We start from the raw sequence: 13,279 nt of genomic DNA, 5'->3' as shown, positions 1-13,279 counted from the left end.
AGACTGTTATTTAATTGAAGAGAGACTCCAAAAAAAGTGAAGCAAGGGATCTGCGTGTTCTGTGCATGAAAAAACAAAGTCAGCATGCAGGTGCAACTTTAATTAGATCAACAAATGGAATTTAGAACTTTATCGCGAGGGAGTTGGAATTTAAAAATAGGGTAATCCCGTAACAACTATGCAGGGTGTTGGATCAGACCACACCTGAAGTATTGTGTACAATTTGGGCTTCCATATTGAAGATTATCAGCATTACAGGCAGTTCAAAAAAAGAGAGATTCACTCGACTGATTCCTGAGATGAAGGTGTTACCATAGAATCATACCATGTAGAAGAGGGCCTTTGTATATTTTTGGCAGTGTAGACATGCTGGGCCAATCAAAACAGCTAAACAGATAAGACCTTTATTCATTAAGTTAAGAGTAAGGGATTCTTATTGAAATCTGAAAACTTCTGAGGGAGCTTAACAGGGTAACTGTTAAGATGACGTTTTCACTCATGGAGGAATCTCAAACCAGGAGACAGTCACAAAATAAAAGGGGTCACTTATCTAACATTGCGATGTGAAAGAAATTTAGAGATCTGGCAGCATCTCTGGAGTGAAAAAGAGTGCTAATATTTTGAGTCTAGTATAATTCATCAGAACTCAATCTTTTTCTTTGCAAAATGAATTCAGATACAAGTCTTTTTTTGGCAATACTTGTAGTTGAGGTGTCTTGGCCACAGAAATCATTGATGGGCTCATTGTGAGCTATGCATTCCAAATGAATAATTTTAAATATCCATTTAGTTCGCTCTTGGACTACTTTTTCCAGGGTGTGGTACACCGTCTCAACAAGGTTATGTTGTGGCATTCTCTTATAAATTGGAGTTGTGTTAGTTTTGGATCAGATAACTTTTAACAGGCATTTTCAAATGGGCTAGCTCATTTTTAACTGTTTTCTCCCAATGCAAAAATTTAAGTTAGTCAATGATGTAAAGATTAAGAGAGTCTCTACTTCATATCATCTGAATAAAAGCAATACTTTCTTCTGATTTAAGCCTGCTTCTTGTTTGAGATTCGCAACTTCCCAAAAAAGTTTATAAACAGTTCATCATGCTTCAGACACATAAATAAACAGAAAGTAATGATCTGTCAGTTTCTAAGTTTGCATACAACTATGATGTTGATCCCTTAGAAATTGTACAACAGTGGTACACAAAAATAAATCAGAATACAAGCTTAGCAGCAGTAATGTTAACATTTTAGGAGATCTACTTTACCTTTCCTTGAACAACTTTTCAAAACCAAAAGATTCTACTTTATACTGTGAAGAGCCCAAAAGGGTCTCTGATCACTCCATGGTATGACAAAGCAAACTAAGGATGACAAATCTTCCCCCAAAAGAATGAAACTACAAAGGACTTCATCAGGTTTGAAGAAAGCAGTATACATAAATCATCTGAAAAACAGATGTCCTCAAGCAACTGCAATAACTTTGCAGGATACCACACTGCTCAATAATAATTTCTGTAAGATGCACAGCTAAGTAGTACTCTCAATAGCTGTCACAAGTTGATCTTTTTAAATCTCTGCACGTGTAGGTGACTAAAACTGAACTGCTTTTTTTTCCAAACTCACGACAAGTTCTTTTTGAGGAAAGGGATTTTCTGTTCATGAGGATTTGAAGAATTCAATAAGTTAAAGCACAGAAAGAGCCCACAAACACGCCTTCCTTGTGAACATCAATTTTAATTGCATTTTTTCAACTTGGTACACTGTATTCACTGCTGGTAAATGTGGTCTCTGCTATATTGGGGAGAAAAAAACATTGGGTAATTGATTGCCTTTCAGAACACCTCCATTCAGTTAGCAAGCATGATTTGCATCTCTCATTTTAATTTGTCACCATGCTCCCATTTTGGCCTCTATCTTCAGCCTCCTGCTAATATTAAATCTCTCAAAATAAAGCATCTTTTACAATTAGTTAATCAACTCAGTTTCAATTGCTTTTATCGAGCATCTGAACTGTTCATTTATGACTCGCAATTCTTGCTTATTGTGTGCTAATTTTGATCTGAAACCCTTCAATTCTGATTGATTTCACTGCCTTAGTTTTTAAACAAGCTGCTAGAATATGAATGATTCTCAGCATTTAAAGATCATGTCATTTCTCAATCAGCATAAATAAAAAATATTTGTAAGTTTCTTAATCCTTGGAGTTCTACCCAAGAATCACTCTCTTCCAAAACCTCCCCTATGCCATTTTTATAGTTGCACAATCTAAACTACAAACAATTCTAAATGTTGCCTTGCAACTGATCTATAGAAGATTAGTGTAACTTAAATAAACTTGTCAACTTCTCTCAAGATATATCCATCACTGAATCTGTTTTACCAATCTTAATGCTATCACACCCAAATACGTTAAATTGTAAATGCATTTAACATTTCTGTTCCAACAGGAATTATACTTCCAAACATGAACTTTACAAAGTATGTTCCATTTATTTGAGATACATGTCCTTTTGAAGGCAATTATCTCCCTCTTCATTGTAGTTAATTCTTACAATTTTGTGCCTTCTGCAGTGTGACATAAACCAGTTTGGAAGAAACTCAAATTTACTCATCACTGTAAGCACACCATTAACATATCAACATCCAAATATGTTGGGCACCGTAATCCTTCACGATAATGTTAAAATGTAATGAGGATTCAGAACACTACATCACCCAAAGTAAAAAACAACCACACCATACCAGGTTATACTCCAGCAGGATCTTGCTCCGCAGCTACCTGATGAATGAGCAGAGCTCTGAAAGCAAGAGCTTCCAAATAAACCTGTTGTACTATCAACTGGTGTTGAGAGATTTTTTAACTTTGTCCACCACCAGCAACTCCACATCATGGTCACCCAAAGTAATCGACTATACGAAGTTCCAGATTCCTAACATTTTCCATCTTTGCATGTTCCATCAGATCTCAAAACCAAGAAAAATGACTTCAAGACCCCATGCTAAGTACTGTGGTCTGGAAAGCTACTATCTAATCTATGTAAGCTTACATCTCAACTTACAGCATCTAATACTTGCCTACTCTGGTGGGGGCGCATGAGGGGCGGGCAGGTGAGGGTGCACGGGACAGACAGCAAGAAAGGAGGAGATCAAGAAAGAGTTTAGCTATGGATCAGCTATAAACTAATAAAATGGCACAATAGGCCTACAAGTTGAATGGCATACTCCTGCTCCTTTGCTTCTTGAAACAATATTTCTTTGCTTTTGGATAGATTTTCCTCAATGCCTGTCCTCAGTTTTCAAAATCTGTTCAACTAAGATTTTGTCCCTTTCTCCAAGTTTTATTTTCTTGCTTTCCCTTTTTAATATCCAAAGATTTTCATCATGCTTTAATGCAGTTAGTTGCTTTCACTGTTCCTTGGGAGCAGTGTAGACAAATCAATTCTGCAACTCTGACAAGGGAAAAAAACTACTAATACTAACAGAACCAGAAGCAATAATAGCTGCCAACTGCTTTCTCCTCAGTCATATGCCATTCTACAGGACAGGAGATTGGCTTAACACAGGGGCAACACAGAGCACCAGCTTTCCTTAACCTGTCCAAGCACCTGTGCCTCGAAGTTCAGGCTTTCCATCAGTCATTACTGACATCCACAGCCTAATTCTCTCTCATAAACTCAAAATATGATTCAAATCTTTAAAATGATTAAAATTATATTTTAATATTTCAGAACCTATTAAAGAAATGGGCACAAGAGGGGGAGCTCCATTTATAGCTCCAGTGATCCAATGAAACACTAAAACTACTGTTGGTCTTCTCAGATGAATGTAAATATATTATAACTGTATCCTGATTATTATTTAATAAAGCATTATTAAATACAGATTACCTAATTATTTATCACATTGCTGTTTGTGGATCCAAGGTAGCTGCCAGATTGCCATAGTGACTACACACAATGTAGGTGGAAAAAAAGATTAAAATTGGCTGCAGAACACTTTAGGATGCCCTGGAGTGCTGCTCCTTCATCACAACCACCTGAAGGAGCAGTGCTCTGAAAGCTAGTGCTCCCAATTAAACCTGTTGGAACATAACTTTGTACATTCCAGTCCAACGCTGGCATCTCCAAATTATATATTTTAAGCATTTCAGTGAATTATCAAAAATCTGGATATTTCAGATATTAGAAAAGGTTGCCAGAGTCTTGAGTGAGGCTTCAAGAACTTCTAAAAGGAAGAAAAGGAGGGGCTTAGAGACATAATTCCGACATATGGGACACTGATGCCGGATGACATGGTGCAATGAAGGTCAGAGGTAAAGTGAACAGTTTGACAGTTGTAGGACATGAGAGGCTACAAACAATGAGAATATGAAATAAGCGCTCAGAGTCTGGAAAACAATGTATGATACATGAAGAGCAATGATGGCTGCAAGAGTTTTAGATTGGTGCAATTCACAAATGACAAAGGATAGGAAGCTGACCGGAATGCATCAGAATAGTCAGAGTCTTCAGTTGACAAAGGCTTTCACCAACAAAATGTTGAGATTGGAGCAGAGATAGACTAAATCACAGATGGACATAAGCGGCTTACTTATCAGGAGAAATATATAGTCTAAATTTCTATTCAGAAATGAATAGGTTTTGAGCTTATGAATTGTCTGAATCAGCCACTAATAACTTGGAAAGTAGATAGAGTCAGTAACAAGGACACAGTTTGTGAAAGAGGCAAAGGTAATTGACTTTATGCTTCCATCTTCCCAATGAAAGACTGACATTAGACATTCTGATTCCACAGGTCGATGGGGAGTCAAAAGGTGGAGGACACACACATGGAAATTGATCTTATATTTGCAGATGAATAAGAGGAGACCATGAATAAATTTTTAGAGCATTCCAGAGATAATAGTGTACAAGACACCATTGTTGGTGATACTTGGACTTTTGACATAGACAAGAATGGAATCAATTAAGTTAGTTCTACAATGCCAGACAGTGGGGATGGAGCTTTTCAGGAAGGTGGTGTCGTTAAATGTGTCAAAAAGAAAGATCAGAAAAAAAATAACAGCATACAATTTGTAGCTTTGGCTAGAGAAGCTTTGATGTTGCATCACAGGCATATAATTGAGGGGAACATTTCAAAACTTGTGTGGTATTAATGATGACTTATAAAATGGGAAGCCATTTTAATTGTGTAGATTAATCTCCATTCATCTGTTTTCTGTTCTGAAGGTAGGATCTATACTGGCCCAAAATCACGTTAGAAATAAGAATAGAATTCGAAGTGCTCTGCATACTTTTTGGGAGAGAGAACAATTCATTTCATTTGGAGTGACCAAGTTTGTACCTGGTTTGTACTATACCACTCTTACAAGAGACGTAATTGAGGGAAGGGCATGTTTAGCAACTAAATATCCCAGGATATCAATGCTTTAGACGAGATAGATAGGGAAGTGAAAGGGGTGGAGGAGGTGCATTACTGGTCAAAGAGGATATCACAGCTGTGCTAAAGGAGGGCACGATGGAGGACTCGAGCAGTGAGGCAATATGGGCAGAGCTCAGAAATAGGTAGGGTGCAGTAACAATGTTGTGACTGTACTACAGGCCTGCCAACAGTGAGGACGAGATCGGAAGTACAAATATGTAAACAGATTATGGAAAGATGTAGAAGCAACAGGGTTGTGGCGATAGATTTTAATTTTTCCAAAATTGATTGAGATATACTTAGAGGTCAAGATGGAGCAAAATTTCTAAGGAGCATCCAGGAGGGTTTTCTAGAGTAGCATGTAAATAGTCCAACTTGGGAAGGGGCCATACTGGACCTGGCGTTGGGGAATGAGCCCAGCCAGGTGGTTGAAGTTTCAGTAGGGGATTACTTTGGAAATAGTGATTACAATTCCGTAAGTTTTAGAACATTCATGGACAAAGATAAGAGTGGTCCTAAAGAAAGGATGCTAATTTGTGAAATGGCCAACAGTACCAAAATTTGGCAAGAGTTGGGGAATGTAGATTGGGAGCAGCTGTTTGAAGATAAATCCACATTTCATATGTGGAAGACTTTTAGAGAAAGGTTAATTTCAGTGCAGGAGAAACATGTTCCTGTGAAAATGAGGGATAGAAATGACAAGATTAGGAAACCATAGATAAACGATGAAATTGAGAGACTAGCAAAGAAAAAAGGAAACATACATAAGGTCTAGGCAACTGAAGACAGACGAAGCTTTGGAAGAATATCCGCAATCTGAAACGAGGAATTAAGAGGGCTAAAAGGCGTCATGAGATATCTTTAGCAAACAGGGTTAAGGAAAATCCCAAAGCCTTTTATTCACCTTTCGGGAGCAAGAGAGTAATGAGAGAAAGGGCTGGCCAACTCAAGGACAAAGGAGGAAGGTTATGCATGGAGTCAGAGAAATTGATGAGATTCTTAACAAGTACTTTGCATCAGTATTCACCAAGGAGAGGGCCATGATGTATATTGAGGTTAGGGATAGATGTTTGATTACTTTAGGTCAAGTCAGCATAAGGAGGAAGGAAGCGTTGGGTATTCTTAAAGGCATTAGGGTGAACAAGTCCCCAGATCCAGATGGGATCTATCTCAGGTTACTGGGACCTTAACAGATCTTTGCAGCATCCTTGATCAGGGTGAAGTTCGAGGACTGAAGAACTGTTAATGTTGTCCCTTGTTTAAGGAGGGTAGCAGGGATAATCCAGGTAATTATAGACCAGTGAGCCTGACGTCAGTGGTAGGGAAGCTGATGGAGAAGATACTGAGGAATAGGATTTATTCCCATTTGGAAGAAAATGGGCTTATCAGTGATAGGCAACATGGTTTTGTGCAGGGAAGGTCATGTCTTATCAATTTCATAGAATTCATTGAGGAAGTGACAAAGTTGATTGATGAGGGAGGGGCTGTAGATGTCATATAGATGGACTTCAGCAAAGTGTTTGTTAAAGTTCCCCAAGGTAGGTTGATTGAGAAAGTGAAGTTGCATGGGATCCAGGGTGTACTACTTAGATCGATAGAAAACTGGCTGGGCAACAGGAGACAGAGAGTAGTAAGGGAAGGGAGTTTCTAAAAATGGAGAGCTGTGATCGGTGGTGTTCCACAGGGATCCGTGCTGGGACCACTGTTATTTGTGATATACATAAATGATTTGGAGGAAGATATAGGTGGTCTGATTAGCAAGTTTGCAGATGACACTAAGACTGGTGGAGTAGCAAATAATGAAGGAGACTGTCAAAGAATATAGCAAAATATAGATAGATTGGAGAGTTGGGTGGAGGAATGGCAGATGGAATTCCATCTGGGCAAATACAAGATCCAATTCAAAATGGAACTATAGGGATTTACTGTAGTAAATGGAAAAGTCCTGGGGCAAATTGCTCCCTAAAGGTGGCAGTGCAGGTCACTAGAGTGGTCAAGGCTGCATACGGCATGCTTTCTTCCACTGGACGGGGTATTGAGTGTAAGAGTTAACAGGTCATGTTACAATTATATCAGACTTTGGTTCGGCTGCATTTCGAATACTGCATACAGTTCTGGTTGCCATGTTACGAAAAGGACGTGGATGTTTTGCAGAGGATGCAGAGGAGGTTCACCAGGATGTTGCCTGGTATGGAGGATGCTAGCTATGAAGAGAAGTTGAGTAGATTAGGATTATTTTCATTAGAAAGAGGGAGACAAGGTCTACAAAATCATGAGTTATAGACGGGGTGGATAGCATGGAGATTTTCCCCCCCAGAGTGGGGAACTCAATTTCTAGGGGTCACGAATTCAAAGTGAAAGGGAAAATGCTCAGGGGAGAAATGTGTGGAAAGTTCTTTATGCAGAGGGTGCCTGGGACACATTACCGGGTGGCAGAGGCTGGCACAATAGAATCATGTATCTAGACAGATATATGAAGGGGTAGGGAGCACAGGGATACAGATCCTTAGAAAATAGGTGACAGGTTTAGATAGAGGTTTTGGATTGGTGCAAGGCTTGGAGGGCCGAAGGGCCTGTGCCTTAGCTGTAATTTTCTTTGTTCAATATCTAATATGGATAAATCAGTCACAGAGCACAAAATTTCTTGTATCTACTACACGAGGTAAACATGAAAAAATCTAGATAGAAACATACTAAGTCATAAAGGTAATGCAAAGTATTTAAAAGACAAGATGAAATCTAACGAGTCACTGCTCTCAGATTGGAGACCAATCTCGCTGCCAATTGTGGAGTACAAAATTTTGTACTCCAATCAGGTGAGGTCTGTTCTGGAGTCGGTGAACTACCCTGACCAGACTTGTGCAAAATCTAAACAGGAAGATTCCAAAAAGCTTCAAACTTATCACTTCAGATATATCATTGCGTGTGTGTGGGACAGAACGATGGACATGTGCCTCATCGGTATGGACCAGAAGAATGCTCTTGATAGAATACTGTATGCACACAAGATAGATGCGCTCTCCAAAACGGGGTTTGTAGAACTATAAGAGCAGAAGATAGGCCATTCAGCCAATTTCAGTCCACTATGCTATTCAATCATTGCCAATGTTTTTCATCCCTCATCTCCTGCCTTCTTCCTATACCTCTTGATTCACTTACTAATCAAGAATCTGTCTTAAATGCACTCAATGACTTGGCCTCCAGAGCCATCTTTGGCAACACATTCCACAGATTAACCAGCCTCTGGCTGAAGACATTTTCATCTCAGTTCTAAAGGGTCACCCCTTCAGAGGCTGTGGCCTATAGTCGCGGTCTCTTCTTCTAATGGAAACATTTTGTCCATGTCCACTCTATAAAGACCTCTCCATATTCTCCAAATTTCAATGAGATCCCCTTTCATGCCTCTAAATGCAGATTTCTCAATTTTTCCTTATATGACAAGCCTTTCATTCCTACGTAAACCACCTCTGGACTCCCTCTAATGCCAGTTCATCTTTCCTTTAATACCGGGCCTAAAACCACTCTCAATTTTCCAAACATAATCTAACCAGAGCCTTATGCAGCCTCAGCAGTAAATTTCTGCTCTTGCATTCTAGCTGTTTTGAAATAAAATGCTAACATGGCATTTACCTTTCTAAATGCCAACTGAACCTGCATATTAACCTTTAGAATTCTGAACTAGGACTCTGAAGTCCCTTTGTGCTTCGGATTTCCTCATTTAGTAAATATTCTACACCTTCATTCCTCCTATCAAACTGCATAAACTCACTTTGTCTACACAGTATGCCATCTGCCACTTCATGTCCTTTTGCAGTCTTCCCAACTCTTTAACACTACGTGTCCCTCCACCTTTTTTTTTGGAATGCGCACATATTGATTAGATTAGATTAGATTAGATTACTTACAGTATGGAAACAGGCCCTTCGGCCCAACAAGTCCACACCGACCCGCCGAAGCGCAACCCACCCATACCCCTTACCTAACACTACGGGCAATTTAGCGGAATGGAGTTGAATGCTTAGTCCTCTGCAGACCACAGTTGAAAGAACAAGAGATCAATAGAACTAAGGCATCCTTGGCCACTGGAAATGGAGAGCTCTCAGCTATGGTGAGCTAACTAATATTACTAAAATAATTTAACCTCATGTCATGCAATGCTCTGTCCTGTTAATTTGATTTTGAGTGAAATATCACCTTCATAACAATTAGCTGCAATAGTCTTACCTTCCCAGTATTAATTACACATCTTTTTCCTTTAACTGGGCCTTTTAGTCAACTGAAATAAACACTACCTCACAGATGATTAAGTTCTCAGCAGAACTGATATTGTTACACTCATGGTAAAAATGGCCATGCAATTTTCAACTTTCACCATCTGATTGTTATTCTGGAAACAATAGACAATAGGTGCAGGGGTAGGCCATTCTGCCCTTTGAGCCTGCACCACCATTCAATATGATTATGGCTGATCATCCTTAATCAGTATCCTGTTCCTGCCTTATCTCCATAACCCTTGAGAGCTCTATCCAACTCTTTCTTTAATGAATCCAGTGACTGGGCCTCCACTGCCCTCTGGGGCAGAGCATTCCACACAGCCACCACACTCTGAGTGAAGAAGTTTCTCCTCATCTCTGTCCTAAATGGTCTACCCCATATTTTTAAGCTGCGTCCTCAGCACTCACCCATCAGCGGAAACATGTTTCCTGCCTCCAGAGTGTCCAATCCTTTAATAATCTTATATGTCTAAATGAGATCCCCTCTCAGTCTTCTAAAGTCAAGGGTATTCAAGCCCAATGGCTTCAGTCTTTCAGCGTAAGGTAGTCCCGCCATTCCAGGAATTGACCTCATGAACCTAGGCTGCACTCCCTCAATAGCCAGAATGTCTTTCATCAAATTTGGAGACCAGAACTACACACAATACTGCAGGTGTGGTCTCATCAGGACCCTGTACAGCTGCAGAAGAACCTCTTTGCTTCTATACTTAATCCCTCTTGTTATGAAGGCCAGCATGCTATTAGCCTTCTTCACTACCTGCTGTACCTGCATGCTTACCTTCATTGATTGGTGTACAAGAACACCCAGATCTCTTTGTACTGTCCCTTTACCTAAATTGATTCCATTTAGGTAGTAATCTGCCTTTCTGTTCTTGCCACCAAAGTGATAACCGTACATTTATCCACAATAAACTGCATCTGCCATGCATCTGACCACTCACCTAACCTGTCCAGGTCACCCTGTAACCTCCTAACATCCTCCTCACATTTCACCCTGCCACCCAGCTTAGTATCATCAACAAATTTGCTAATGTTATTACTAAGACTATTTTCTATGTCATTAACATATATTGTAAAAAGCTGCGGTCCCAGCACTGATCCCTGCGGTACCCCACTGGTCACTGCCTGCCATTCCAAAATGGAGCCATTTATCATTACTCTTTGTTTCCTATCAGCCAACCAGCTTTCAATCCAAGTTAGTACTTTGCCCCCAATACCATGCGCCCTAATTTTGCTCACTAACCTCCTATGTGGGACCTTATCAAAAGCTTTCTGAAAGTCCAGGTACACTACATCTACTGGATCTCCCTCATACATCTTCAGTGTTACATCCTCAAAAAATTCCAGAAGATTAGTCAAGCACAATTTCCCATTCATAAATCCATGCTGACTCTGACCTATCCTGTTACTACTATCCAGAGGTGTCATAAATTCATCCTTAATAGACTCCAGCATCTTTCCCACCACGGAGGTCAGACTAACTGGTCTATAATTTCCTGCTTTCTCTCTCCCACCTTTCTTAAAAAGTGGTACAACATTAGCCACCCTCCAATCCACAGGAACTGATCCCGAATCTATCAAACTCTGGAAAATAATCACCAACGCATCCATGATTTCTCGAGCCACCTCCTTCAGTACCCTGGGATGTAGACTATCAGGCCCCAGGAACGTATCAACCTTCAGACCTAACAGTCTCTCCAAAACCAATTCCTGGCATATATAAATTCTCTAAAGTGCAGGTGCTTCAGCCATTGTTACCTCAGGGAGGCTGCTTGCGCCTTTCCCAGTGAACACAGATCTGAAGTAACAATTCAATTCTTCTGCCATTTCTTTGTCCTCCGTAATATATTCCTGTTTCTGTCTTCAAGGGCCCAATTTTAGTCTTAACCATATTTTTGCCTTTCACATACTTAAAAAAGCTTTTACTATCCTCCTTTATATTTTTGGCCAGTTTACCTTCGTACCTCATTCTTTTTCTCCGTATTTCCTTCTTATTAATCCTCTGTTGTTCTTTAAAAGCTTCCCAGTCCTCCTTTTTCCCCACTAATCCTTTAGTGGAAAAAAATTAGTTTAAAAGTGAGACAAATATCAATTTAAAATGGCCGTCATGATCACCTAAGCACCAACTGAGACAACATTGACAGATCTGGAACGAACAATATCATTTGCACTGAAACTACAATTTCAAAACCAAGCAGTCGAGTCAATTTGCACCTCCTGTTTTAGTTCACATGTATATGATTATTTCATATATTGGGAGATGAAAGGGCTGCATGCCGATTAGCCGGCTTTTAAAGACAATAAAGTTTAGGAACATATATACAAACTATATTTTAGTAGCTGTTTTGAGTCGCAGAAAGGAGAGAAGGAAAAATGAATTTGTAACATGAGCTTGAAATCTGTCTCTTTTTCTGGCTCCTCCTCCTCCTCATCTACAAACAAAGACCAGTGAAAATGCAAATTGGTGAAATAACCATTCACCAAGAACTTGAGAGATATCCACAAAGCTCACTAGTGCTAAAGGAATTAGCTAACAATTAAACAACTGATCTTAGGTTAAAATCTAACATCAAGGACAATAATGATTCCTTCATTTTGATCTGGCAAATTAGGTTTAATGAAGTACAATAGTTATGTACTAAAAAGATTTTTTTATGGTTTTGAAAAAACATTGTTGCTACAATAAGAGATGGATTGCCAAGCCTTCCAAGCACAATGACTGTGTGTGACTGCAGAGGACAGAGGAATCTCCTTCAGGCAGAAATGGGTTGATGCTGCAGGGCATTTCACAACAGTGTTTTTTTATATAAGGATAGATTGGCCAACTCCACAAAACGTCAAAACAAGGCAAACAAATGAACCGAAACCAACCTTGTCTCCAACTAAGCACACTCTAAGTATCCACCTCTCCCCAACCTTATAAGGGATAACAAATAGCTTTGGCCTTCAGCTTCATGCTGACGTGTACTCATGCAATGTTAGTACTGGAATACACCCTGCCTATGAAAGGGATGATCAAAAAAGGAAGGAAAGTGAAAGCACTTCCATTATTCCCACCTTTACCACTACATTACTCGTTACATAATCGCATGTTCCAAAAAACAGAGTTTATCCAACATGAAGTCTTGTCTTTTAGTGAGGAGAACTGTCCTTGCTGGTGCAAGTGGATTGATGTTACCGTTGGAGTAAGCTTTGGTGGAATCCTAAGAACATCAAAACCCAGCAATTGCTGCCTAAAACATCTGACCAGTCTGACCAAAGATTTGAACAGTCTGCCTTTGTCTCTCCTCAAGCTGTAACGGGTTGTAGCATCAGTCAGGAGTTTACAGAAGAGTTTAGTAGTTACACTTACATGCCTACAACAGTACACATTATGTTCATGTTTCTCAGCATATATTAAAAAGTCGAAACAGTGTATATTCACTTTGAGAGGAGGTGTGTTTCTGAACTGAGAGATTTTGACAGCACATGTCTGTGACCAACTGATGGGTGCAGATGAGAATGAGTATAAGCAGGCAGGGAAACAGTTAAGTTCTGAGTTTTGTGAAGCAAGAGGTTCAGCTGAGCATGATTCAGATCAGATAAG

General features: G+C 39.6%; 1 protein-coding gene across 2 annotated transcripts in view; it reads right to left on the bottom strand.

Annotated features, from left to right (window-relative positions):
* rnf150a (ring finger protein 150a) overlaps positions 1-13,279 on the bottom strand; it is a 137,916-nt gene that overhangs the window by 102,856 nt on the left and 21,781 nt on the right. The window lies entirely within an intron of this gene.

This window comes from Hemiscyllium ocellatum, chromosome 36 (assembly GCF_020745735.1).
Source record: "Hemiscyllium ocellatum isolate sHemOce1 chromosome 36, sHemOce1.pat.X.cur, whole genome shotgun sequence".
NCBI lineage: Eukaryota > Metazoa > Chordata > Chondrichthyes > Orectolobiformes > Hemiscylliidae > Hemiscyllium > Hemiscyllium ocellatum.
The sequence above is the reverse complement of the archived record's forward strand: the minus strand, read 5'-3'. Positions and strand labels throughout refer to the sequence as shown.